The sequence below is a fragment of the Saimiri boliviensis genome, chromosome 10 (genome assembly GCF_048565385.1).
Source record: "Saimiri boliviensis isolate mSaiBol1 chromosome 10, mSaiBol1.pri, whole genome shotgun sequence".
NCBI classification, from domain to species: domain Eukaryota; kingdom Metazoa; phylum Chordata; class Mammalia; order Primates; family Cebidae; genus Saimiri; species Saimiri boliviensis.
The window spans coordinates 31,867,356-31,895,086 of NC_133458.1; the positions used below are offsets into that span (position 1 = coordinate 31,867,356).

At 34.3% G+C, this 27,731-nt stretch overlaps 1 long non-coding RNA gene across 2 annotated transcripts in view; it reads right to left on the bottom strand.

Annotated features, from left to right (window-relative positions):
- The window catches only part of LOC141580045 (uncharacterized), a 159,753-nt gene that overhangs the window by 27,504 nt on the left and 104,518 nt on the right, over window positions 1-27,731 (bottom strand). For both annotated transcript variants that reach the window (XR_012512036.1, XR_012512035.1), the window contains 2 exons: window positions 15,552-15,748; window positions 1,898-12,946 (listed from right to left, as the gene is read on the bottom strand). This is a non-coding gene — a long non-coding RNA (uncharacterized LOC141580045). The remainder of the gene's footprint in view (window positions 1-1,897; window positions 12,947-15,551; window positions 15,749-27,731) is intronic.

Sequence of the window (27,731 nt, forward strand, 5' to 3'; positions counted from 1 at the left end):
TTTTTGCTTTTTCTTTTTTTATTATTGGCAAAAAGTACATGGACAAACTATGCAGAGTGATTCCCAGGAAATTATCACTCGACTGTTATCTGCAAGTCTAGGAGGGAAATTTATTTTGATTTACTAGAGGGAAAAGAGGGAAGAATATAAGGAAAAGAAGACAATAAAACACAAGTGCAGCTAGATGACTCCAACTGCTATACATTTACTTGTCTGTGCCCTAACATACACCAACAGGTGTAATGAGTACCTCCAGATAAAGTTATTATTGGTAATTGTGAATTCTCTGTTTACTTCTTTGCATTTTTAAGAATTCTAAAATGAGATTTTTTTACTTTTGAAACTTAAAAAAGATTACAGGTGTATTTATTTAAAAAGCACATATTGGACCATTACTAAGTGTCAGGCAGTTTCCTGGGTACTATGAATAAAACAGTGAACAAGATAGACAACATTAGAGACACAGAGCAGAATAATGGTTACTGAGGCTGGTAAGGAGAGTGGGCAAGTGGGGATGGTTAATGTGTACAAAAAATAGAATAAATAAGATCCAGTATTCAATAGCACAATAGAGTGACTATAGTCAATAATGATTTAATTGTATGTTTTAATAATGATTTAATTGTATGTTTCAAAATAAACGTTGGATTGTGTGTAACACAAAGGACAAATGCTTGAGGTGATGAATATTCCATTCACCCTGATGTGATTCTTATGCATCATATGCCTATATCAAAATATCTCATGTAACCCCTAAGTATATACACCTATTATGTAATAAAACATTTTTTAAAAAGATAGACTATGTCCTTGCTTTCAAGAAGCTTGCATTTTAGTAGGAAGTGTAGAAAAGTAAACTAAAAATAAGGAAGGTGATGTCAGATAATGAGAAGTTAATAAGTAGTATACTAGAAGATACGTGATATACTAGAAAGTTGTGGGGAACATTCCCGTGTGAGACCCCCAAAAGGCGTGAGTCTCACTATACGGTGAGTTTGATCCCAAACACAGTTTCCTACTGGAGGCAGTCGAGCTATCCGGAAATATAGGAACTTAAAGATGAATGATCAGTTTCTAATATCAACCACAATATCGTTTGGGCCTAAAACTATGCGGTGCTGCTAGACCGAGTGACCCCCTGCCAGCAACCAGTTCCTGCTTTTAACCTTTTTATGACTCTCTCTTTAAGAATAAGTTTTAACCTTTTCTTTACTTACCTGACTGCCTAATGGTTTAACTGTCGATATTTGCAAAGCAAATGCCACCATAAGGGATGGCTTTGATTTCTGACTCAGACTCCTGAATGGGGAAGTTGAGATAAGTTGAGTCAGGAGCAGACAAAAGAGAATCTGGTTAAAAGATATTCTGATGAGCAAAACCAGAAAACCTTTTCACATCTCAGTTCTAAAACAAGGTCAAACCAGAGATACCTGCAGCCAGGAGGAATAATGTTTGGATGTAAACAAGCTTTTTGAATAATATTTGGATGTAAACAAGCTTTGTGAATAATGTTTGGATGCAAACAAGCTTTGTGATTACAGGAAATTCTGTTACTTTTTACAACCACTGATTGCATATCTGACTTCTCTATTGTATAGGCCATGTGAGGCATACATTTGCATTTCCTCTTGCTATGAGGTAAACCAGAGCCAAGAAAGTGTATCTATTCCTGGCCTTTGAAAAATAAAATTTTGCTGTTTAGGTACAGCCTATCAGCCCTCCAGACGCCTCACTTTCTCTCTCTCTGTCTTTATTAATTTTCCAGGCGCACTCCCTCTTCCAGGTATTGGGACCCTCTTGCAGGTTGAGAGACCCCCGGCAGACGTGCCTACCCGTCCCAGATGGTCCACGACAGAAAGTGAGTCTAGTATATTACTATACTTAATATAGTGCTTACCTTTTTTGGTGAAAAGAAGGTATCATTCAGGTGAAGATGTAGGCAGGTGTATTCCAGACATGGGGAACAGATAATGCGAAGTTATGACAGCAGAAAACTCAGGGTATGTTCCTGAAGTAAAACAAAGACCAGTGTGGATAAACTGTGATACTGAATTGTGATACTGAGGGAGACAGATGTGTAAGACAGGAAATAGAATTAAGCAGGGAACAGATTATGCAGGACTTCAGAGTCCAGAATGATGAATGTAGATTCTATTCTCCATGTGGTAATAGTAAATTTATTATAAGCATTTCCCAATTTTAATAAGCATTCTTCTAAAATACCATTTTAATGGCTTCACATTATTCTGTCATATGGATGTGCTGAGATTCAATTAATCATTCCCTTATTATTGGATATTTAGTTTATAAGACTTGGCCAAAATCCAACTTGAATCAGTTAGTGAAATGGAATGAATCCACCTTTTTACCACTTCAATCAAATGCCAGTTAGTAGCAATTAGTACTCACTGAAGATGATATATGCTACTGAAAATTCTAATCAGGTAAGAAATATGCGTTATTTTCCCTGATATAACTTATTTTGACATGTGTGAAAAATAGTAGATGCTTAAATTAATCTCATGCATGTTTGCAACCATCTCTGGAGAGCTATTACAAATCTAATAAGTGGATATGCTAGTATAAATAATGTGACAATTTTAAAAGAGTTTTATTTGAAATAAATAGAATATTCATTTCACAAAAGAGGGCCTCAGGAGATAAAACTGAAAACATGGTATATGGATTATTTGAAAGAATAAGAGAGAAGATGTTTATATTAATAGTGGGGGCCAGCCATCATTTTAAAGGAAGTATTGTTAACATGGTATGTATCTACCACGATCACGGATCCTGCCCTACCTATCACTTCTGGATTTCTGAGGCTTGAATTGCATCTTAATAGCTGCCAATTTCTCTTCCTGTGTTCATATATTTATCACTATTACCCTGTGATAGTTGGGCAAAGCCTATGGAGCCCCTCTCAGAATTTTGATTTTAGCTGTATTAAATTAAATACAAAGGATTATTTTAAAAATCAATCATATTGAAATGTAGTTTTATCTATCATCTCAGGACTCTGATGTAGACCTTCATTATCAGCCTTTTATGGATGACTTCTAAATTATAGTAGAAGACTCCTCTGACCCTTGGCTCAAGTAGATATATATGCATTGTAAAGAATATTTATGACCATATTGTACAGTGTGTTTATAAAAATTGGTCCTTCAGGCTACAAAAGCCAGGATATATAGTCAGTGTACAAGCAAATTTAAAATGCCTTGCTTTGTATCTGGGATCCAGGAATACCAACCCAATCCAGTCCATTCATTTACTTTGATTCAGTGGTTTTTATTGTGGGTCACAGAAAGTCCTTATATTTTCTTAAAAGCTGTCATTCTCCAGGTCCCATATGTATTGGAATGTAGCGCCAAGTGAGCTGATATGTTAGTCTTGCAAGGATGCCACTGGTTATATGTTCTGTTGTGGTCACTGCACGTGCTGAACTCCTACAGGTGTATATGCGTCACTTATCCTAACAAAGGCTAGCAAACTATTGACCTATTGGGCTCAAATGATCCTCCTACCCATGTCCTGCTGGACTGGAGTTGTTAGAATGGGTCACACACCACTCCTCACATAGAGGTGTTGTGCCCTTGCTCACATTTCCTTTCTCCTCCCCCGACATCAAAAACTCACTCAAAGAATTTAAATTACATAGGCCTAGAGCCCAGGTCAGACCGTATCTGCACACAGACGAGTGTTTTTTGTTACCATAGGCTTGATTTTGTTTTCTGGGATTTTGTTGTTGTTTAATTTCTGGTAACCTTCACAGATCAGAAAGCAATGTTTGTTCTTATTCCCCACTGTCCTCCACAGAACTCCTCCATGCTTTCTCCCAGAAGCCAGTTTTGATTCTTACTCCTTGTAGTTATTGGTCAGCTACTTCCCTCAACATTCAAGCAGCAAACTAGATTCAAAATTAATTTTTCATGACAATCGGGTCTAAACAGCCAAGTTTGAGTTGCATAATCTCACATACCATGACCAATTTTTGCTTTATCTGCCAGTTCGTCTTACACCAAATCTTTTTATTTTCTTTCCTTTTTTTTTTTTTTTTTTTGAGACAGGGTGTCACTCTGTCATCCAGGCTGGAGTGCTGTGGCATGATCACAGTTCTCTGTGGCTTTGACCTATTGGGCTCAAATGATCCTCCTATCCCAGCCTTCTGAGTAGCTGGGACCACAGGCATCCATCACCACACCTGATTTTTGTTTGCTTATTTGTAGAGATAGCCTTTCACCATGTTTACTGGGTTGGTCTCAAACTCTTTGGCTGAAAGTTATCTTCCCACCTTTGCCTCTCAGTGTTGAGTTTACAGAAATGAACCACTGCACCTGGCCCACAGACACCTTCTCATATGCTTATGTGCATGCCCACAATAGTGAATGAAAGAATGCCTGCTTCTATCTCTATGCGAGTATCTACTATTGGAATTGTAAAGACTGGAATATGTATGTGTATTTGTAAGGATTTTTTTCTTTATAGATATATAAGGATTATAAAGAAGATATGCACATCTTTTTCTCAGTAATTATGTCTCTCCTAGAGTGCCTCTGTGCATGCACATGAAAACTAGCATGCTTTAAAATCATTCTCACAAGGAAGTGAAACAGAAAACTGAAGGAAGAACAGAGCTTCTAACATAGAATAAGAAAGCAAGCCAGTGCTTTGGAGTCAGATGATCCTGCGATCTCCATCTGCTACTGGCTAAGTAACCTCAAAGCATTGTTTAGGGCTTCAGGTTTTTTTTTTTTTTAATCTGCAAATAAAATATGCATATAATTATCTGAGGATTAAATGCTTTGCACAGTGTAGGGAATCAATTTATGTGATCAATAAATGGAAGGTTCCTACCTCAGTCAGCAAGTGTTGCTTTTTAAGACCCTAAATGCGTAGTGATCAAATTTGTATAAGTCTGTAAAAATAGCAACTTTTATTGAGTACATAATATATAGTAGGTGTTCTTCCCAGTGCTTCAAATCTTTATATCATTTGATATCTATAAAAATCTGTAATATAGGTATTTCTGTTATTTGTACTTTGCAAATGAGGTCCAGAGACAGTAACATGATGAAGATGACAGAGTGCACAAGCAGAGGAGCCGGGTTTGAGTCACAGCATTCTCCAGAGTACATGCACTTTTACACTCTTACCCTACATGCCAAACACCTCTTACAAAGATGGTAGGATTGACACAGCTTGGCAGGAAGCAGAAGACAGAGATGCTTTCCTACAGACCTAGTTTTGGTGATTTAAGGAGTAAAATACTCACTTCTTAGAGAATGAGTACTGAGACTGTATCATACAAGAATCGGGGCTGTTTAAGATCTTAGGGGCTCACTCTACGTTCCTTAAACCCAGGGCTAGCTGGATTTCAGCAGACTTATTATCTCAGCTAGAGGAGAAACCAAACTTGGTTTATCATAGGATCAGTGGTGCTCTCTCTTTGGCATGCAGCATCCCAAGGACTTTGTTTCTCAGCTGTCCCTTGATCAACGCAGATTACCTGGCTTTCCCAGACACTCTGTTAGGCAAGCAACACTCTCTAATAGAAATTGTCTATGCCAAACAGCCTACTTATTTTTTCCTAAGCAGGTCCTTCTTTGAATGTCTTCTATATGAAGAGATCCAGAGGTATAAGTAGTATTAGAATGAATCTCACACTCCATGGGATGATGGGAAACTTGGGACTGCTTCCATTCTCTGCCTTGTTGATTCAAACCACACAGATAATTCTTTAAACCACATCCTATCACATGTGACATTTGTCCCAATCCCATACATGACAGGTGACAGTCCTGAAAATATCCCCAATGCATGAGATTTTATCAGCAATATAAGAAAAGAGGAGACAGTTCTGTTTAGCCACTGAGTGGTTGAAATGAGATGCTTATGTCAGCAGGTTGATGATGATGATAGGACCTCACATTTGTACATCACTTTGCAATGTAAAAGCTATTTTCCCATCTATAATGATATTTTATCTTCAGGGAATGTAATGCAAATTATTCACATATAACAGCTGAGAGAACTAGGACACTAAGAAATAGAGACATTTCTTATTTTGACTGCTAGTAAATTCAACAATCAGCACAAGCCTTCTGATTATTTTACATCATGATGCCTGAGAAATATCAGGCAATTAATTCAAACCTACTAATTCAAAATATCAGTTAAGAGATGGGTCCCAGACAAATGGGAATCCTGCATGCAATGAATTATAGTATTAGCTAAATATAACAAAGATACACATAAATTGTAACTAGTCAGGGAAAACTGCAGCTTAAACTCTGTATGTTTTATCTGTACCAGTAAAAAGTATGAAGGTCAGCTGAACTGAGAAATCTTTTGATTAAAGTGTATTTGAATACTGTTTAGCAGAATTCTACTACCAGCATTCTTTTTCTTTCCTGGCAGATTACTATTTTTTAGTTACCAACATAATTTGATAGTCATCTAATTAAATAAAAGGAACAAAGTCCTGTTCCCCCAAAACACAATGTGCTTTTATTGCTCATTGTTCTTTTTCTTTGTAGTCATTGTAAAGTGTTGCCTCTAAGTGGACTTTTTACAGGTACATATCTTCTCAGCCAGATTCTCCATCTTGGCACAAAAAAGACTCCATAAACAAATTGAACATGAAGTTAATGCCAGTGGTATGGACAGTAATTTTATAAAACTGCAGTAGGTTACCATGCTGTTGTTCCTTGTATCATTCTCCTTGCCACACATAGATTTTGTGTCAGTATTAAAACAATTGCCAAAAACTGCTAAAACTCAGGTCTGAGTAGTTTTGATCCCTTGTACATTAACATTTTTATTGAACATCAATGAAGACCATTGACTTTTTTAAGGTTTATCTCAAGGGATTGAGTATAATCTCATTTAATCTTTAAGGTTTCACCACATGTAACTAATAATTTTCTTTGCATGCATTTCACTATCGGATTTGAAGAGATCAGCACCTTTTCATAGGAAAAACTAGTCAAGAAAGTAAAAAGTGATGCATAACTAACATAGATTATTTACTCTTGAAATCTCATGATGGTACTTTCTCTGCCATCAGCCAAATATGTGATCATGTATACTGACACAGAAAAAACCATTATTTAGTGATTCATTTATTTATTGAGCTACTTTATATATAACAATATGTATATTGTTTATATGTATGTTATTTATATTTTATATCTATATTATATGCCACTTTTATTGAAAGAGTTTGCATCCTGGAAACTGTATAACTGGTTCATTGGATTCCACTGATAATCCAACAACATATATTTTGAAATAAATTGCATAAATCCCAGATTGACATTAGTAACATACTAAATATTAGTAGCATACTAAAATATGTTGACATTAGTAACAAACTAATTGACATTAGTAACATACTAATGACATTACTAGTAATTAGTAACAAGTATGAGACTAATAATTGGTTGGGTGTGGTAGCTCACACCTGTAATTCCAGCACTTTGGGAGACCAAGGCAGGTAGATCACCCGAGATCAGAAGATCAAGACTAGCCTGGCCAACATGGTAAAATCCCGTCTTTACTAAAAATACAAAAATTAGCTGTGCATGGTGGCAGCACCTACAATCTCAGCTGCTTGGGAGGCTGAGGCAAGGAGAATAGCTTGGCCCCAAGAGGTGGAGGTTGCAGTGAGCTGAGATCACATCACTGTACTCTAGCCTGGGCAACAGAACCAGACTCCATCTCAAAAAAGAAAAAAAAAAAAAAGAAAGAAAAAAACAAAAAGAATTAGTATGTTACTTTCAAAAAATTTGTATTTTTCTTCTATATTTGGTATCCAGACAAGTTATTTTCTTTTTGCTGGGTGACACATATCCCAGGAGCTTTATAAATTTCCACATTCTGGTATTTGGAAACTCGTGTATTAATCAATTGATAGTTTCTCCATTGTCTAGTAAACAGAATATAAAGAATTGGTTTCTGGTATAAACTTTTTCACCCTATCTTTCAGTGTCAGAGGTATCCATATTGATACATCCAAATGAGTTTTTTAAAATAGTATAAAAGTAATCAGTTAATATTTATCAAAATCTTCTTTGATTAAAAAATATACAATTGAATTTGATTGAAGCAGTACATTATTATTTGAACTCTATTTTATATTCTGATTTTTGTAATCCTACTGTATCTGATGTACAGTCAGCTTTCTGTTGCCTTAAATCCAGAGACAGTGAATAACTATCTAGCATCAGATAAAAATACTATCCTAGATATTAAAATCTAGTGATGATTTAAGACTCTTCACTGATAAATAAAAATAGCTGATGACTGTGCATTACATTTGATTTTGCGTATATTCAGCTTTTTGTTTTTAAGGCAAAAACAGATTCAAGGTAAGTGGCTTAGTGTAGGACGTTCTTTTGAATTGGCTTAGTCAGAATGGGGAAATTTCCCAAATGTCATGTTTCTAAAAGCATCATCCTCTTTCTCTTCTTTTGCACTACATTTTCTTAAGGATTCCTCCTCCAGCTGATTTGAAAGTGCTAAAATTTCACTATTATTATTTCTTTACTTGTCTAACTTCTGGTAAAGCAAATTCCCTTTAATAGAATAATAATTAAAGTGATTAGTGTTGATAAGGCTCCTCAAAGTATTTCCACAGTAAAGGTTTTCATAAGGGAAAGAGAGAAAACATAAATCAAGAAATAAGTATAGAATGAAGGCAGACTTCACTCATTTGGCTTTTCCCTAGGGTCATGTATACAGTAGAGCTTAAGAGCAAAAGGGATCACTATCAATCATGGACATAAACATGCCCTGGATTTTCTGTTCTACAGAATTGCAAGTCATCTGTATATTATATAGAACAGTATAGTAACCTGAAAAAGCACATACTTTTAGAAACTCAGAAAATTCCACTTTGAGAACTGAAAGTGAAATAAATGAAAATTGATTGACATTAATACTGAAACTACACACACACTGAAAATCAGCAGCAAACATTCTAAAATATTATAAACATAAAGTGTAATCTGATGTTCAGTTGGGATTTATTGTCATGAGATTGTTTTAAAGAGAGCTTCTGACGATCAAAAAATGATAGTGAAAAGTAAAGAGGTTCTGGCAAATGAGTATAAATTTATCAACACTCTTGGATGGTATCTGATAAACAAGGAAAATGAGAATTTTTCCTTAAATAACATGAGAATGGAACAATTATCTCAATTCTAAGGGTACTTTACAGCTTAAATAATCTGCAATCTCTGTGGTGTACCTACAATTTTAAAATAAATATACATGGTGGCTCAAAGCTCATCAATTAGACTATATCAGCATGTGGTGAAATACTCCATGGCTTATCATTTTATTGACGAAATACTAGCTATTTTTCATTTCTTTCTCACCAACAGAAATCCTAATTTTGTACAGAGGGGCAATAATTTCAGGTATAGGATATAAGGAAAATGCAATCGAGTGTCTTAAAATGTTAAACACATATGTAATTGTAATGAAAATACATACATACAGAAGGCTTGTCAATCAATATTAAGAGCAATTTTATGCATAACAGTCAAAATTTGAAGCACTTCAAAAGCCCACCAAATAGTAGGATAAGTATTAATAGGACAGACTGTGATATATCCTAACTGTAGGATATTACATATAAATAGATAAATAATATGAAGAAATTAACTACTGATAAATGCAACAGTGAAAAGGAATCTCAAAATTATTATGCTTAGTGAAAGAAGCCAGGCACAATAGACTACATATTGTAAATGTGATGCAACTTAGGTCTTCTCAATAACATGTAAACAGTGGTATCCTGTGTAGGGTGGTAGGGTGGGCCCCAGAAAGCTATTTGGTTGCATATTGAAGATACAGGTAAAAGCAGAAATCATGACAAAGTTAACCTCAATTTGCTTACATTCTCTTGAAAGTGGAGCCTGAGACAAGGATTTACTTGCAGATGGTTTATTTCGAAATCGGTCTCAAAACACCAGTGTAAGTAATCAGGCAGAGAGTGACATGAAAGAAAATCCAATGTATAAATGTATATCATTGAGCTGGTCATTACTGTATCCAACTTGGGTTCATTCCCACTAAAATCTTTGGAGAAACTAAAACGAACCTAAGAATTTTTCCTTAAATGATGTGAGAGTGGGGCAGTTATCTCAATTCCAAGGGTGTTTTACAACTTAAATTATCTGCCACCTTCTTGGTGCACCTGCAATTCTGATGAGTAAACTATCATACTTTCAAAGTCTTGGGACAAAGAAGAAAAAGCAAAACAGAGAGTGGTCATAAGCACTTCAGATGGGTGTATGTCCCGTGTATGGGGAAACTATCCATTATAACTACATCTAAAATCCAAGTTAGGCCAAAGGGATATGTTATGGGCATAAACTGTGTATTTTACGTATTTTTATCAGAGTATCAAAACAGTTAAAAAGAATACATTATAGAGAAGACAATGATTTGAATGAGTACAAACTTCTCATTAGAACTACAGTGATTAGAATACAGTGACACACTAGATCTAAAGTGCTGAGGCAGAAATGTCAACCCAATACCTCATATTTAGAGAAGCTATCCTTCAGGAAAAAAGGCAAGAAAGTATTTTTTGAGAATGAAACAAAACACATTTTAAAAAACCTAAGGGGAATAGTCTTGAATTGACCTGCACTCTAGCAAAGGCTAAATGAATTTTTTCACATGAAAAGGAAATGACTATTAGACAGAAAAATCATATGGTCAAAATAAAGTAATTTCAGAAATCATAAATATCTGAGTGTATAAAACAGGATTTTTCTTTATGTAAAATACATATAACGACTTAAAAATCATAATTTTGACTCTGGGTTCCTAATATATGTAATTATTACATAAATATACTTCAGATATCACAGGTTTGGTTCCAGACCATCACAATTAAGCAAGTCACACTAACTTTTTGGTTTCTTAGTGTATATAAAAATTATGTTTACATTATACTGTAGTCTATTAAGCATCCAATAGTATTGTGTCTAAAAATACTATGTGCATGCCTTCATTAAAGAATAATTTATTGCCAAAAATGCTAAGAATTACTCGAACCTTCAATGAGTTAAAATGTTTTTGCTGGTAGAGGGTCTTGCCTCAAGTTAATGACAGCTGATGAATCTGGGTGAGGGCTACAGAAAGTTGAGATGGCTGAAGTAATATCTTAAAATAAAACAATAAAATTAGCTGCATTGATTGACATCATTTCAGAAACATTTCTCTTAGCATGCGATGCTCTTTAATAACAGTTTACCAGCAATAGAACAACTTTCAAAATTAGAATAAATCCTCTCAAACCTTGCTGCTGCTTTATCAACTACGTTTATCTAAAATTCTTTATTGTCATTTCAACAATGTTACAGCATCCTCACCAGAAGTAGTTTCCATTTCAAAAACTACTTCTTTTGCCCACCCATAAGAAGCAATTAGTCATCCATTAAGTTTTTTCTTGAGATTGCAGTAATTCAGTCACATTATCAGTTCCATTTCTAATTTTAGTTGTTTTGCAATTTCAACTCTATCTGCAGTTACTTCCACCACTGAAGTCTTGAATGCCTCAAAATTTCTGTTAACGTTGATACTTTGACCTCCTCACACAAATCATGACTGTTCTTGAAGGCATCTAGAATAGTACATTCTTTCTAATGGATTTTCAATTTATTCTACCCAGACTGATTGCAGAAATAACTATTTATGACAACTGTAGCCTTACAAAATGCATTTCTTAAATCATAAGATTTGAAAGTCAAAATTATTCTTTGATCGATGGGCTACAGAATAGATGTTCTGTTAGCTGACATGAAAATTGATTGCCTTGTAAATATCCATTAAAGCTCTTGGGTGACTAGGCGCGTTGTTAATGAGAAGTAATATTTTGAAAGGAATCTTTTTTACTGAGTAGTAGTTTTCAACAGTGGGATTAAAATATTCAGAAATCCATCCTGTAAACCAATGTGCTGTCATGCTGGCTTTGTTGTTCCATTTACTGAGCACAGGTAGAGTCAATTTCATGTAATTCTTATCAGTCTTAGGGTTTTTCAGAATGGTAAATGAATGTTAGCTTCAACTTAAAGTTGGCAGCTTCATTATACTCTAACAAGAGTACCAGTGTCCTTTGAAAGTTTGAAGCCAACCATTGTCTTCTCCTCTCTAGATATGAAAGTCCAAGATGGTATCTACTTTCAACAGAAGGTTGTTTGACTGCATTAAAAATCTGTTATTGCTTATCAGTTTCAGGAGATTTTGGGCTGAGACAATGGGGTCTTCTAAGTATACAATCATGTCATCTGCAAATAGAGACAATTTGGCTTCCTCTTTTCCCAATTGAATACCATTTATTTCTTTTTCTTGCCTGATTGCTCTGGCTAGAACCTCCAATACTATATTGAATAGGAGTGGTGAGAGACGGCATCTTTGTCTAGAGCCAGATTTCAAAGGGAATGCTTCCAGGTTTTGCCTGTTCAGCATGATATTGGCTGTGGGTTTGTCGTAAATAGATTTTATTATTTTGTGATACGTACCCTCAATATCCAGTTTATTGAAGGTTTTTAGCATAAAGAGCTGTTGAATTTTGTCAAAGGCCTTTTCTGCATCTATTGAGATAATCATGTGGTTTTGGTCTTTGGTTCTGTTTATGTGATGGATTACGTTTATGGACTTGTGAATGTTGCACCAGCCTTGCATCCCTGGGATGAAGCATACTTGATCATAATGAATAAGCTTTTTGATTTGCTGTTGCATTCTATTTGCCAGCATTTTATTGAAGATTTTTGTGTCAATGTTCATCATGGATATTGGCCTGAAGTTTTCTTTTTTAGTTGCGTCTCTGCCCAGCTTTAGTATTAGGATGATGTTGATCTCATAAAATGAGTTGGGGAGGATTCCCTCAGGATATGAAATCAATGTGCAGAAATCACAAGCATTCCTATACACCAATAACAGACAAACAGAGAGCCAAATCAAAAGTGAACTCCCATTCACAATTGCTACAAAGAGAATAAAATACCTAGGAATACAACTAACAAAGGATGTGAAGGATCTCTTCAAGGAGAATGACAAACCACTGCTCAATGAAATAAGAGAGGACACAAACAAATGGAAAAACATTCCATGCTCATGGTTGAGAATAATAATCAACATCATGAAAATGGCCATACTGCCCTAAGTAATTTATAGATTCAATGCTATCACCATCAAGCTAACAATGACTTTCTTCACAGAACTGGAAAAAAAACAAATTCAAACTTCATATGAAGCCAAAAGAGAGCCCACATAGACAAAACAATCCTAAGCAAAAAGAAAAAAGCTAGAGGCATCACAGGGCCTGACTTCAAACTATACTAGAAGTCTAGAGTAATCAAAACAGCATGGTATTAGTACCAAAACAGAGGCATAGACCAATGGAACAGAACAGAGGCCTCAGAGCAACATCATACATCTACAATCATCTGATTTTTGACAAACCTTACAAAAACAAGCAATGGGGAAAGGATTCCCTGTTTAATAAATGGTGTTGGGAAATCTGGCTAGCCATGTGCAGAAAGCAGAAACTGGATCCCTTCCTTATACCTTACAGTAAAATTAACTCCAGATGGATTAAAGACTTAAATATAAGACCTAACACCATAAAAACCCTAGAGGAATACCTAGGCAAAACCATTCAGGACATAGGCATAGGCAAGGAGACAACAGATGCTGGAGAGGATGTGAAAAAATAGAAATGCTTTCACACTGTTCATAGGAGTGTAAATTAGTTCAACCATTGTGGAAGACAGTGTGTTGGTTCCTCAAGGACCTAGATACAGAAATACCATTTGACCCAGCAATCTTATTACTGGTTATATGCCCAAAGAATTATAAATTGTTCTATTATAAAGACACAGGCACACGTATGTTCATTGTGGTACAGTTTACAATAGCAAAGACCTGGAACCAACCCAAATGTCCATCATCGATAGGCTGGATAAAGAAAATGTGGCACATATACACCATGGAATACTATGCAGCCATAAAAAACGATGAGTTTGTGTCCTTTGTAGGGACATGGAATAACCTGGAAACAATCATTCTCAGCAAACTGACACAAGAACAGAAAACCAAACACTATATGTTATCACTCAAAGGCGGGTGTTGAACAATTAGAACATGTGGACACAGGGTGGGAGCATCACACACTTCAGTCAGTGGGTGGTGGGGGCTAGGGAGGGACAGTGGGAGTGGGGAGGGTAGGGAGGGATAATGGGGAAAAATACCAGATATAGATGATGGGGGGATGAAGGCAGCAAACCACCTTCCCATGTATGTACCTATGCAATATCCTGCATGATCTGTATGTGTACCCCAGAACCTAAAGTACAATTTTAAAAATGTAAAAAAAAAAATCATTATTTAGTGTGGCCATCAACATTAATGATGTTAGCTGGATCTTCTGGATAACTTGCTCTAGCTTTTACACCAGCACTACCCACCACCAAAATATATATTATTTTCTTATGTGCATGGTAGATGCACCAAAAAATATATGTTAGACATAAACAAAATCATTTAAGAGTGAAAAGATTTTGATTATGCAGAATATATTTAAGGGGGATAAAATATTTAAAATAGAAATTACTCAAAATAGGTTATTTGTCAAGCCCCTAAATATTAAAAAATTAAACAGTTCTAAACAATTCATGTCTCAGAGTAACATGTTACTATGAAAATCAGAAAGCACCTTCAATATAATGAAAACCAAATATAACTATGGGATACAGTTAAAGCATTACTTACCAGACAATTTCCATTGTTCCATGCTAATGCTACAATACAACTTTTATAAAAATTAACAACCAACAACTAAAATTCTGTCAATATTAGACAAAAAAAGAATGGAAAAAAGAAACACGGAAACAACAGCAGAAATCAACAAACATCAGAACAAAGAAAAAAATAGAGAAAGTCAAAAGCCAATATCTGGCAATATGAAATGACGAACAAACTGTGAGAGGACGATAATAATCAATTGAGGAGAGAAAAAGGAAATATCACAGGACATCCTACAGATGTTAAAGGGTAAATAAAAGAACATTATGCATAGAATTACATCAACAAAATAAGAAACTATTGTGAAATTTTTAAAAATTAAGGATAGAAATTACCTGTTTATTCAAGAATATAGTCTTAATTTTCTATAAACCTATTAGATAAATTAAAGCTGTATTTTAAACTTTATCTCACTAAAAAAATTATGGCCCAAATGACTTTATTAATTAATTCTACCAAATATTTAAGAGAGAAATATTATCAATTTCACACAAACTTAGAATAAACAGGATAAAACACTTTTTAATTCATCTTGTAAAATCAATATAACCTTGATAATAAAACCAGAAAGGTCCGTTGTTAGAAATGGAAACTATAGATCCATATATTTCATACACATAATTGAAAGATCTGCTTTAATGGTTGTTTCATATTCCTATATACTCTTCCTTAACTCCATTGTGGAGTACCAGTCCAATTTCCCCTTGATAGTCAGAATCACTCACCTCCACCAGCATCATAACCCCCTTTTTAGTCTATTGATTCAGAGGCACAAGGAGTTCAAAGTGATCAGTCAGCAGTCGTACCTCCAGTTCAATGAAATCATATTGTTTTGTCTCCTGGTAGAAGTATTCTTCCCTTTGGAATGAAAACCTCTAGTCCACAACTTCGGCTGTGTTTCTATACACCAGCAATGAACAATCTAAAAAGCAAATTAATAAAGCAATTCCACTTAAAATAACACCCAAAGGAACAAAATACTTAGGAACAAACTTAACCAGGCATTGAGAGACTTACACTGAAAACTACGAAATATTTTTGTTTAATTAAAAAAGACAATTCTATCAAAAGATATCTCATGCCAATGGATTACAAAGCAATGTTCCTAGCACTTTAAGAGGTAGATGCGGGTGGATTTCTTGAGGTCAGAAGTTCGAGACTAGCCTGGCCAACATGGTGAAACTTCATCTCTAATACAAATATAAAAAATTAGCCAGGCGTGGTGGCACCCAGCTGTGGTCCCAACAATTCGGGAAGCTAAGGCACGAGAATTTCTTGAATCTGGGAGGCAGGGATGCAGTAAGTTGAAACTGCACCACTGCATTCCAGCCTGGCCAAGAGAGAGAAACTCCATCTCCAAAAGAAGGTAATCTTGTTAAAATGGCAATTATTTTTTTTCATTTTTTGAGACAGAGTCTTGCTTTGTTGCCAGGCGCCAGGCTGACGTGCAGTGGCATGATCTTGGCTCACTGCAACCTCCACTTCCTGGGTTCAAGTAATTCTCCTGCGTCAGCCTCCCGAGTAGCTGATACCACAGGTGGGCGCCACCACGCCCAGATAACTTTTGTATTTTTTAGTAGAGATGGGGTTTCACCATGGTCTTGATCTCTTGACCTCGTGATCCACCTGCCTCGGCCTCTAAAAGTGCTGGGATACAGGCGTGAGCCACCATGCCCAGCCAATATTTTTAAGCAATATACAGATTTACTGCAATTCCTGTTAAAAATTCCAAACACCTGGTAGAAATAGTAAAGCCGATTCTCAAACTCATAAGGAAGTGCAAGGGACCCTGACTAATAAGAACAATGCTGAAAAGAAATAGTGTTAAGGGAATCATACTTCTTGATTTCAAAACTTACCAAAAAAATGACATTAATCAAAACAGTGTAACACAGGCGTAAGGATAGACATGTAGACAAATGGAATAGAAATGATAGCCCAGAAATAAATCCAAACATTCATGGACAACTGATTTTTGACAAAAGTGCCAAGATCAATTAATGAAAAAATAATAGTCTCTTCAACAAATGTTGGTGGGAAAATCAGATAATCATATACAAAACAATGAACTTCGACCCCTACCTTACAAAAATTCACACAAAATGAAATAATAACTCAATGAAATAGGGTCAATTAGGTTCTTAATGAAATACCATCCCAAATCATAAAATTCTAGGAGAAAACAGAGATAATTCCTTATGACCTCAGATAAGGCAATTGATTCTTAGAGAAGATTGACACCAAGAACACATACAACAGAGAGCAAAAACATAAATTAATTTTGTCAAAATTAATGATATTGTGCCTCTAGAGACATTGTAAAGGAAGTGAAAAGAAAGTCTATAAAACAGAAGAAAATACTTGTATATCACATACTATATGAGTTGATATCCAGAACATATAAAAACACAACTCAACAATAAAAAAGTAGCTCAATCAAAAAATAGGCAAAAAACTTAGACTCCTTTTTTTAAATAAAAATAGATAAATAGTGGACAAGCATATAAAAAGATATTCTGCATTTCTGTTCATTAAGAAAATGCAAGTCAAAACCACAATATATAGTATTTCACACATATTCAAATAGCTGTAATGAAAAAAAACAAACAAAAGTAATATATTTTGATGAGGATATGGAGAAATATGAACACTTGTACCTTGCTGGTGAAAATGTAAAACTGTGCAGCCACTGTGGAAAACAGTTTAGCTATTCCTTACAAATTTAAACATAAAATTACTATATATCCCAGCAATCCCACTCCTAGGTATATATCCAAAGGAAATAAAAACATGGCCAGGCACAGTGGCTCATGCCTGTAATCCTAGCACTTTGGGAGCGTGAGGTAGGTGGATCATGAGATCAAGAGATGAAGACCATCCTGGCTAACATGGCGAAACCCCATCTTTACGACAAATACAAAAATCAGCTGGTTGTGGTGGCATGCACTATAGACCCAGCTACTCGGGGCACTGAAGCAGGAGAATTGCTTGAACCCAAGAGGCAGAGGTTGCAGTGAGCCAAAATCATGCCACTGCACCCCAGCCTGACAACAGAGTGAGACTGGCAACAGACATATGCATACACACACACACACACACACACACACACACACACACACACATATATATATATATATATAACTCCATATATATCTCCACAAAAAAATCTTGTATAGAAATGTTTATGGCAGCAATGTTCATAATAGCCAACTGGTGGAAATAATTCAAAAGTCCATCAATAGATGAGTGAATAAACAAATTGTGGTAGGTGGCAAAACAATAACTTATTTCAAGACTTACTGCAAAGCTAAGTATTTCTGAAAAGTTTAAATATAGATTAATTCAAATGAGGAAAGAGATATGTTTACAAATAATGGTGCTACAAAAACTGGTTATACAAACATTTGAGAAAAAAATTAAGCATTTGACTTTTTACCTACACAAAATTTAAAATGATGTTAACACAAACTGAATAATAGTTATAAATGAGCAACTATAAAATTTCTAAGAGAAAATATAGATGACCCCAGCAAAGCTATCTTTCATAAATGAGAGAGAAATAAAGTATTTCTTAGATAAGCAATATCTGAGGGAATTCATCACTACTAGACAGGTCTTACCAGAGATGCTCAAGGAAATTTTATATCTAGAGGCAAAAAGACAATAATCACTATCATGAAAACATGGAAACTATAAAACTGACTGGGAGAACCCAAAGAAGAAAGAAAAAGGAATTAAACGTTAACGCTACAGAAAACTCTAACGGAAATGATAAATAAGAGGGGGAGAAGAAAGAAATAATATAGAAAATAACCAGAAACAACTAACAAAATGAAAGAAGCAAGACTTCACCTATCAATAACAACCGTGAATGTAAATGAATTTAACTTCCCCATTTAAAAGATACAGACTGGTCGAATAGATTAAGAAAAATTACCCAACCATATGCTGCATACAAGAAACTCACTTCATCTGTAAAAACATACATAGACTAAAAACGAAGGAATGGAAAAACGTTCCACACAAATGAAAACCAAAAGAGAGCAGAAGTGGCTTTACTTATATCAGATCAAACAGACTTTACAACAAGAACTCTAAGAAGAGACAAAAAGATCATTTAGCAAGAGGATCTAACAATTTTATATATATGTATACACACACATACACACACACATATAAATATGTGTTCATATATATACACATATACCCAACAGTAGGTCATACAGATATATAAAGCAATTATTATAAATTGCTTTATATTATACTAAATCTATAGAGGGAGTATAGTCTACTACAATAGTATTTGAAGACATCAACACCCCACTCTCAACAATGGACAGATTATGTAGAAAGAAAATCATCAACTACAAGAAAAAGAAAGACCCAACAACACTGAATTTAAACTTCAATTAAGAGCAAATGGATCTAGCAGACATTTACAGACTATTCCATCTAACAAACAACAGAAAATACCTTCTTCTCAATAGCACACAGAACATTCTTCAGGATAGACCATGTGTTAGGTCACAAAACAAATCACAGTATATTTTTTAAAGAATTAAAATAATATCACATATCTTTTCTGACTATGAAGAAATAAAACTGGAAATCAATAACAAGAGGAACTTGCATACATTCACAGAAATTAAACCACACGTGCCTGAACAACCAATGAGTTGATAAAATTAAAAAGAAAATGCAAAATAAAAACAGAAACACAACAAAAGCACTACTGATATAAAAGTTTATATCAATAAACATTTATTAATATATCAAAAATAAAAAGACCAAATAAGCAACCTAACAATGCATTGTAAAATACAAGACAGGAAGAGAAAATCAAACTAAAAATTAGTTGAAGAAAATAAATAATAAAAATTAGAGCATAATAAATAAAATTGAGACAAAAATACAAAAAAAAGAGAATGAATCAAAAAGTTGTTTTTTTGAGAACAAAATTTTTAAAAATCTATAGCCAGACTAAGAGAGAGAAAAAAAGGGAAGATCCAAATAAACAAAATCAGACATGAAAAAGGGGACTTTACAATAAATACCACAGAAATTCAAGATTATTAGAGGCTTGTTATGACAACTACATGTCAATAAATTAGAAAAACCAGAAGAAATGAATAAATTCCTAAACATATACAACTTACCAATGAACCATGATGATTAGAAAACCTAACAAACAAATAACAAGTAACAAGACACAAGCAATAATAAAAAGCCTTCTGTTAAAGAAAACCCAGGACCTAATGGCTTCACAGCTAAATTCTACCAAACATTTAAAGATTAACTATTACCAACCCTACTCAAATCATTGCAGAAAGTAAAGAGGATGGAATACTTTCAAACTCCTTCTGTAAGACCACCATTACCCTGACACCAAAACCAGACAGGAACACAACAGAAAAAGAATACTTTAGCCCAATATCCCTGTAAAAACAAAGATGCAAAAATCTTCAAATAAATTCTCTCAAAATGAATCTAACAGCACATTAAAAAGATTATTCATCATTGTCAAATGGGGTTTATTTTAGGGGTACAAGAATGATTCAACAAACATAAATAAATAAACATAATACATCACATCAATAGAATGAAGTACAAAAACCATAGAATCATCTCTATAGATCCAGAAAAAGCATTTTATATAATTCAGTATTTCTTTATAATAAAAGCTCTCAACAAGTTAGGTATAGAAGGAACATACCCCAACAAAATATGGCCACATATGACAAACCAAAAGCCCATATTATACAAAATGGAAAATTGTTGATAGCTTTTCTTCTAAGAACTGGAAACAAGATGATGATGTTCATTATACTACTTTTATTCAACATAGTAGTGGAAGTCCTAGCCAGAGCAGTTAGGCAAGAGAAAGAATCAAAGAGTATCCAAATTGAAAAGGAGGAAGTCAAACTGTCCATTCGCAGATTACATTATCTTATCTTAGATTGGCACAAAAGTAATTGTGGTTTTTGCCATTGAAGGAAAAGAGTGGATTTTCAAATAATGATAAATATTTGAAGTGATGGATATGATAACTACCCTGATTATTTTATTATTGCAAATTTTATACACGTTTTGAAATATCATACTGTACCTCATGAACATGTACAATTATTTTATGTTAATTAAAAATAATAATAAAAGCAAAAATAAAATGAGAAAATACAAGAGAAAATTGTGTAAAATAGGTAGGTCAATAAAATGTAAACCTTTAAAATTTACAAATTTTACTGTATCCGATTTTAGGCCTTTTTCTGTTTAAATGACACCATTGAGAAAACTAAACAGCAAATTGCAGAATGGGAGAAAATATATGCAATACATCTATATTAACAGAATAAACAGTAAGAAGGCAAACAGTTCAAATTTAAAAACTGACAAATATTTGAATAGCTCCTTCATAAAATAATATATACATTTGGATAAGAATTTTATACAATAGTCAACATCATTAATCATGAGGAAAATGCCAATTAAAACCACAGTGAGATAATACTACATTCTCATCAGAACTGCAAATATTAAGAAAACTGGCAGTACCTAGTTTGCCAAGGATCAACTGCAATACTCACTTATTGATTGTCAGAAATATAAAATGATGCAACTATGGATGAAAACTTTTTAGAAGTTGTTTTTTAAAAATGTTACAAATATAGCTACCATAATACTGAGTCATTCTTCTCCTAGGTATTTGCCAACAGAAATTAACACATATGTCAAAATAAGAACTTGCATATGAATACTCCTAGTGGCTCAGTCAACAAGATTAAAAAAAAGGAACAATCTAAATGTCCATTGACATTTGATTGACTAAACACATTGTGATAAATCTATAGAGTAATGTGATGCCATTCAGCAGTTTAAAAAGGAAGAAATTTCTTAATGTGACTACAAATTGATTAATTTCAAAATCTTTAAGCCAAGTGAAATAAATGAAGATATAAAAGGGTACTTTCTGTATGATTCCATTTGCATAAAGTTACAACAAGTTTATAATGATAAAAAGTAGATTAGATCCTCTCTTGGGCCAGAGCCCAGGGAGAATGAGGAGCAAAGCAGCACAGGTAATCTTTTGGAATTTCTGAAAATAATCTGTACTCAAAATAGTGGTTTAGAGGACATGTATAAATGTAAAACTCATTAAATTGTAGAGTTTAAATGAATGTAGTTTACTGCATGTATATTATTACTCAAAAGAGTTGTTAAAAAAAGAGATTAAGTTCATGAAATCACAAAATGAAAGAGTAGAGACATTTAAGTTTATCTAGTTCAATTTGTTTAAAATTATACTAGTTAACCAACTTTACTGAAACATGTGTTTTTATGATGAAGTCTTGTTACTTAAAGCAGTATCAAAAAGTCATAGAAGATTCTCAATAGCTATTTATAAAATAGTCATAGAAATCCCCGATTTATGATAATTCATTTTCTGAACACTTGATTTTATGAATGACTTATTCTACGGCAGCTTCAATTCTTAGGCGTAAAATATTTTCTCATGTTGAACTAAATTGTGCCTTCTTATATCTCTTTCCCTTTGATCTTCTTTTTCATAATCTAATACCTTCATTAAAATGGCAGGCCTTCAAATAGTCAATGGTTACTTTTACTTTTTGCCCTTTATTTTTCTTGTCCAGGTTGATAATTTTTTTTTTTTTTTTTTTTTTTTTTTTTTTTTTTTTTTTTTTTGAGATGGAGTCTCGCTTTTGTTACCCAGGCTGGAGTGCAATGTCGCGATCTCGGCTCATCGCAACCTCCGCCTCCTGGGTTCAGGCAATTCTCCTGCCTCAGCCTCCTGAGTAGCTGGGATTACAGGCACGTGCCACCATGCCCAGCTAATTTTTTGTATTTTTAGTAGAGACGGGGTTTCACCATGTTGACCAGGATGGTCTCGATCTCTTGACCTCATGATCCACCCGCCTCGGCCTCCCAAAGTGCTGGGATTACAGGCTTGAGCCACCGTGCCCGGCCTTCCAGGTTGATAATTTAACAATCCCTGAAAGGCCACACTTTTGACAGCTTTCACAATTATTGTGCTTTTTCTGGAGCCATATCTGTTTGTCAGCATATCTTTCAAAAAATATTATAAAATATAATCAATTATTGACACTTTCCTTCTTACTTGAATATGTGTTATAGACATGTTTTTCCATTCAATTAAAAAATCTAAATTTCAAAAGTAAAATCACCCACAAAGCTGGGCATAAATTCAGCATCTTCCATGGAGAGTATACTTGTCAAGACTTTTTTTTTTTTAAGTGTTGTGTTCTGAATTGTGTCCCCCAAAATTTTTTAGTAGAAGTCCTAACCATGTAAGAATGTGACTATGAATTTGAAGACTGAATCTTTAAAAGGTCGATTAAGGTAAAACGAGGTAATCTAGGTGAACTACAAAGCAATATTACTAGAATCTTTGTAAAAATAAAAGATTAGGACACAGACGTGTACAAAGAGGAAAACACGAGGCGAAGACGTAGACAGATGATGCCTATTTGCAAGGGAAAGAGGACTCAGAAGAAAACAAACTCACAACAGCACTTTGATCTTTGACCTCTAGCCACTAGAAGTATGAGAAGATGAATTTCTGTTGTTTATGTCATTGCATCTGTGGTATTTGATTATTGCAGCTGCAGCAAGCAAATATGGCAATTGACAGGAATGAAACCTAAACTAGCTGAAGTAAGCAGGAGATTAACCAGATGACGCCGAGATAGCTCACATAATTTTGGAGTGTCATTTGTGAAAGAATATTAGTAAAGATGTTCTAACATCATTAGGACTTGCTCTCCGCTGTGTTTCTTGGAATTTCAGCAGATTTTAACTGCTTTCTTTAAAAGGCGTTTTTAACATGTGACAATCTGCCAAACAACTCCTGAACCACTAATCCCAGAGATGGCCTACCTCTTCCATTAGTTACTCATCACAGAATTCTGGACTCTGATTGTCCCACTTTGAGTCACTACTAAAATGTGAAAAATTACACAGAATTTTTTAAAGTAAAATACCTCATTAATAACATTTATGTTGATTGCATACTTAAATTGTAATATATAGTATATATTGGATTAAATATTGTGTTATTATAATTAATAGCACCTATTTGTTTTACTTTCTTTCCATGTGACTACCAGAAACATTAAAATTAAATATGTGGTTCACATTTGTGGCTCACAATCTATTCCTATTGAAAGCTCTACGGAGGATATGAGCCACAAAGAGTAAAAACAAAACAAAACAATTGGTTCTTTAAGAATTAGATTGATTCTCCTCCCGTAGCAACAGGGTAACTGGAACCAGTTCCTCTTCTTGGCCGAATCCACATCGATTATACTACAAATACATGTGATTTCACAAAATCTTCATTATGTCAGCTGGACACAGAATATATCATCATTCTGCAGAACTTCTGCTCATCAATATATAAAATTTTAACCAAACTTAGAGAAAGCTAAAAAAAAAATTCCAGAGCAATCTGCAACATAGACCCTTACATGCTCTACTAATAATATTCATGTTTTTGCTCTTGAACATTTTACTGATTTTTACTACATACATTTCTTACATTCTAGATTTTTCCTCGTTTCATTTTTCTTTAAGAAAAAAAAAATCAAAATCTGTTTTCTATCCATGACCTTGCCTTGGCCTTACATTTTGTCTTTAATTACTGTCTTCCTGGCTTTACTTGAAACACTCTTGCTTAGCCATAGCTTTGCACCTAGGCAATATTCAGATTCTCTGTTCTTTTTTTTTTTTTTGAGACGGAGTTTCGCTCTTCTTACCCAGGCTGGAGTGCAATGGCGCGATCTCGGCTCACCGCAACCTCCGCCTCCTGGGTTCAGGCAGTTCTCCTGCCTCAGCCTCCTGAGTAGCTGGGATTACAGGCACGTGCCAACATGCCCAGCTAATTTTTTGTATTTTTAGTAGAGACGGGGTTTCACCATGTTGACCAGGATGGTCTCAATCTCTCGACCTCGTGATCCACCCACCTCGGCCTCCCAAAGTGCTGGGATTACAGGCTTGAGCCACCGCGCCCGGCAGATTCTCTGTTCTTTATCCTATAAATACAGCTATGGTAATTGGAATGGTAAAAGGATGATGAAAGATGTTTCACTATATATCACTAATTACCAGTAATGTTTGAAACAGTGGGCAATTTTCTGGAAATATTCAAAACATACCTGGTATTATAAATATCCTAGCAGAAATAAAGAAGGGAATTAAAAAGTCTTTAGAGGGAGATTCATTTATAATAAATGCATAAATATGGGTTGTAGTTGTTCTAAAAAATATCAGTCTTATAAATTTCAATTTAATAGAAGAAATTGGAACTCCTATTTATTTCGACCTCTTTATCCTTGAAATTCCATATCTGGTGTATAACATAAGAGCCTCACAATTATAACCAATGTATTTGTGCAAGGAGTAAAATATAGGAGGTCTAAACACCAGAGGGACTGTGTACTATGTTGATCATAACATTACGAAATAGGTTTTCAATCTGTAAAAGTTTTAAGCACACAACCACTATTTATTATGAACAGCTGAGGAATTTGAGAAATGTAATATATTCAGATGTGTCTTTTTTAGGTCAGACTTTTATTTAAAACCTGGAGAGGTAGAGGGTTTATAGTGGAATGTCTTATGTACAAATAGTACTGCGTTTGAAATAAATTATGTTTGAGGAAACCCTGAAAAAAACATTTTAAAATTAAAAAATAAGGCTTGTTTTTTGAAGGCAACATAAAATTTTATGAATTAGAAAGTGTTTGATGGGGGAGTACTCTTGAAACTTTCTATTTGTTCAATGAACAGAATTTAAACACACAGATAATATTTCAAATGAGATTAAGAAAATATTACTAACTAAGGTTAAAATTAATTAGCTTTTGAAAATCACACATGGAGTAGTATCTGGATATAAGGAATCATTTATTTGTAACAACTGCTAAAGAGCAAAAAGAGAAAAAATGTTAGAAACTATTCTGATAATAACCCTTCATCACACAATTTCTCTGATATAAAGAATCAGTAATGGAAATGGAACACTCATTTGCTTTGCATAAAAATAATAATTTATTCTAAAATGGGGAAGTTTAAAATGAAATTAGAGGTATGTAGGTGTACAGCTAAGCAGTTGAAATGGTCAAGGTTTAATTATAAAGTACGAATATGGTTTTACAGATTCAATCTCATTTATTCCTGGAACAGGAGTGTTTTCCATGAGAGAGGCACTTTGCAACATGGGTTATACTAAAACTAGTAAGTATGGTTTCTGCTTTAAAATGAAATACTATAAAAACTAATTTGTAGGTGATCCCAAGGAAATAAGAAAAATCCTTTGAATTACATTTAATAATAGAGTGGAGAAAGGTTGAAATGTTGGCAATAATAATTCTAACAATAATAACTAATGCAGCCCAGAGTCTGTGCCTATTTGCCTTCAGATCTATTCTTTGCCTTGTCCCTTAATGCTCTGTACAACTGGCAAGCTGATATGAGCTAGATTTTTAAGTTTCTCTTATCACTTGATTTCTAGTTGGGTTCCTTGAATGGGAGGATAGAAGGTGAAAAGATGGAAGAAAGCAAGATATTTGTTGTTCATTTATCATCATCTTGTCATCAAGATCAGGCAGTGGCTGCAACTCCTTCAAGGTAGCAGCTTGTAATCATGTGACTTCACCCTTGAGCTTCATGTTGCCTCATCTCTTTGTCCAGAAGGCCTAGAGGTGGTAGCGGCATCCTTCTATTGTTCATTTGTTAATTGCCTCACAACAATTTCCCATTCATTTTTCAACTTTTTTTTTCACTTGTGTAAAAAGCTGCACACATTAAGACAGAGTGCTTACTCTCCTTCTCATTAGACACTGGGGATATTAAAAAAACCATAGTTATGAACCAAATATTTGTGTCCCCCTAAAATTCACCAGTTGAAATCTTACTCCTCAATGTGATGGTATTAGGCGGTGGGGCCTTTGGGAGTTAATGAGGTCATGAGGGTGGAGCCCTTATGAATGGGATTAGCGCCCTTATAAGAACAGACAGGAAAACTTGCTTTCTTTCTCTCTCTCTCTGTCTGTCTCTCTGCTCTTTACCATATGAGGACACAAAGAGAAGAAGGTGTTACGCAATCAGAAAGACTGTCCTAATCAGACACCATGTTTGTTGGCACCTTATCTTGGACTTTTCAGTCTCCAGAATCATAAGAAATAAATTTCTGTTGTTTAAGCCACCTCATCTATGGTAATTTGTTATAGCAGCTTGAACTGATTAAAATAACCAGCAAGTATTTATATAGCATAAGGATCATAGGTAATAAAATTGTACGGTGTAAGACATTCATGTAAAATGAGTAGACTTTAGTCATTTTTGCCACAAAAGCAAAACTGTAACTATCTAAGATGATAGATTTGTTAATTTGCTTCAATATAGTGATTTCTTTACTATCTTATGTATACCACAACATGTTTATACCTTAAGTATACATAACAACATTTATTTTTAAAAAATCAATATGTAACTATTTTTCAACACAGAAACTATAATTTAAGTTTTGAACAATCACAGAGAGTATTGCTGTACAAATTATATCCTTTCTTCATCTTTATCTGTAGTGGAATGGAAGTCTAGATGAATTTCAGAATGTATAACATGAGTTAAGGAATAGACTTTATTGAGAAAATTTATGCATGACCAAGGTCAGCAAGCAAAGTCTTAGGAGCCCCTTATCCTCCTATCATTCCACAGAGAAAAGTGTTCAATCTCTGAGCCTGTTAAATCATTCAGTTTTCTCTCTCTTATGAGTCTCCTTTTTTATATAACAAGTATAGGGAAACAGTGTCATCACAGAAGGAATAAATGAATTGATGGATTTAGGGTTCTTCTATTTCCAAAGA